The 2408-nt window shown below is 42.9% G+C and overlaps 1 long non-coding RNA gene across 1 annotated transcript; it reads right to left on the bottom strand.

Moving 5' to 3' along the window:
• LOC110289125 lies at positions 1-1947 on the bottom strand. Its single transcript, XR_002377324.1, has 3 exons — positions 1903-1947; positions 1425-1507; positions 1-819 (listed from the first exon to the last, which is right to left on the bottom strand). It is a non-coding gene; the product is annotated as an uncharacterized LOC110289125 (long non-coding RNA).
• Between the last annotated feature and the right edge of the window lie 461 nt (positions 1948-2408).

The raw sequence follows: 2408 nt of genomic DNA, 5'->3' as shown, positions 1-2408 counted from the left end.
GAGTTTTAAAAGAGTTCTTTATTGTAATGAATTACCAATTTTACTAGTTTTTTATGGTTCACTTACATTTTTCATTAATTAATATTTACTTTACATCCCAATCATAGCTTCTTCTCCCTCTTCTCTCCCAGTCCCTCTGCCTCACCTCCCTTCTCCCCAGTACCCTCTCCCTTTCTCTTCAGTGAAGGGGAGGTCTCCTGTGGATATCAACTGCCTTGGCAGATCAAATTGCAAGAGGACTAGGTGCATCTTCTCCTATTGAGGCAAGACAAGGCAGCCCACTCAGTTTCACATTTTAATTAAAGAATGTTTCCTATTTTATCCTTAAAAAATTTAATCCTTTAAGCAGTGGCTCTCAACCTTCCTAATACTGTGACCTTTTAATATAGTTTCACATATGGTGACCCTGTACTGGCTTGTTTTGTGTCAACTTGACACAGGCTGGAGTTACCACAGAGAAAGGAGCTTCAGTTGGGGAAATGCCTNCATGAGATCCAGCTGTGGGGCATTTTCTCAATTAGTGATCAAAGCTGGAGGGCCCCTTGTGGGTGGTACCATCTCTGGGCTGGTAGTCTTGGATTCTAGGAAAGAACAGGCTGAGCAAGCCAGGGAAAGCAGTCCAGTAAGAAACATCCCTCCATGGCCACTGCATCAGCTCTTGCTTCCTGACTTGCTTGAGTTCCAGTCCTGACTTCCTTGGTGATGAACAGCAATGTGAAAGAGTAAGCTGAATAAACCCTTTCCTCCCCAACTTGCTTCTTGGTCATGATGTTTGTGCAGGAATAGAAACCTTGACTAAGACATAAAATTATTTCATCGCTACTTTATAGCTGTAATTCTGCTTTTATTTTAATTCATAATGTAAATATTGGATATGCAGAACATCTGACATGGGACCCAAAAGTGTTGTGACCCATAGGTTGAGAACCAATACCCTAGGGCATTGTTAAGCACAGGAGATTTACCAGTTTGGAGGTAGCAAATGTTTATGTTGTCTAGATCTTTCCATTTGTTTAAATACTTGCAAGTTAGTCAGCAACTATCATGCATAAGCCACTGGAGTACCAGACAGCAGTTTCATCTTCAATCACATCCCTATGCATTTGAAGAGGAGAGTCAGGAGACAAAGGCCAAAAGACAATGAATCAATGCATGTCAAAGACAAAGAAAACTAAGACAAACTTTTTAAAAACCAAAATGTCTTTAAAGTTCCAAAAGCAAACAAAATCTGAAAAATGAGTTAAACAGCCAGAATCTAAAATGTCTCTGGAGATTCAAAAGCAAGCAAGCAAACAAGCCAAACTAACATTTCCAAGCAAATAAACAAACTAAATACATTAAACCCATGCTTAGAGAGCAGATCTAAAGTGGGTTCCTACTTAACCAGCTCAGAAACTCCAAAATGGATAGTCAACCAAACCAACGGATGGCTGGAGAAGGTAACATCAGGCTGTCTGGACTCCAAGAATGGGTCCTTGCTGGAACCTGGCTTCCATTCGTGTGATTCCTCCAAAAGAAAGATCATTCTCAGAACCCAGATTGGGATCCCTAATTGTCAATGCAAAAACCACAGCTCTAATCTTAAAGGGAATAGGGATAGTTTATTCTGGAGCTGGTATGAGTGACCATTATTGGCTTACAGACAATTCCACTAGGCTCTGTCTGGGAGCTGAGCAACAGTGACCTAGCAACAGCTTACATCATCACCTGATTCCAGGTACAAGCCAGGTGCCTCAGCTTATAAGACTGCTACCTCATACTCTCTCCCCTTCTTCACTCTCTCTTTCTTGTCCCCACATGATCCCAGCTGGCCTCTTCCCCCTCTCCTTCTCTTTTTATCTTTCTCCCCTCCTTTTTCTGCCCCCTTCCAGCCTTCCCCCTGCCCCTAACAAATCTTTATACTAGGCCTGTCGGATGGTATGATTCCTCAGAGGGTACCTTGTCTAGGCTCACTAACTGTCTTGTCACCGACACCACAATCATACCGCATTATGAAATGTAACAACTGTGGTGGTTTGGATATGCTTGTCCTAGGGAGTGGCACTATTAGGAGGTATGGCCTTGTTGGAGGAAGTTTGTCACTGTGGGGGTGGACAATGAGACCCTCCTCCTAGCTGCCTGGGAGACAGTCTCTCCTGGATGCAGTCAGGTCAAGATGCAGAACTCTCAGCTCCTTCTCCAGCACCATGTCTGCCTGGATTCTGCCGTGCTACCCGCTGTGATGATAATGGACTGAACCTCTGAAACTGTAAGTTACCCCCAATCAAATGTTTGTCTTTATAAGAGTGGCTTTGATCATGGTGTCTCTTTACAGCAATGGAAACCCTAACTAAGAAAACACAGCTCCGGAACACAGAATTAGGTTAATCAGGGCACATTTAAAATGCATTGTCTATAAGCCTTAGATG

This window comes from Mus caroli, unplaced genomic scaffold, assembly GCF_900094665.2.
Source record: "Mus caroli unplaced genomic scaffold, CAROLI_EIJ_v1.1 scaffold_11502_1, whole genome shotgun sequence".
NCBI classification, from domain to species: domain Eukaryota; kingdom Metazoa; phylum Chordata; class Mammalia; order Rodentia; family Muridae; genus Mus; species Mus caroli.
Note: the sequence above shows the minus strand (reverse complement) of the source record. Positions and strands in the feature narration are given on the sequence as shown.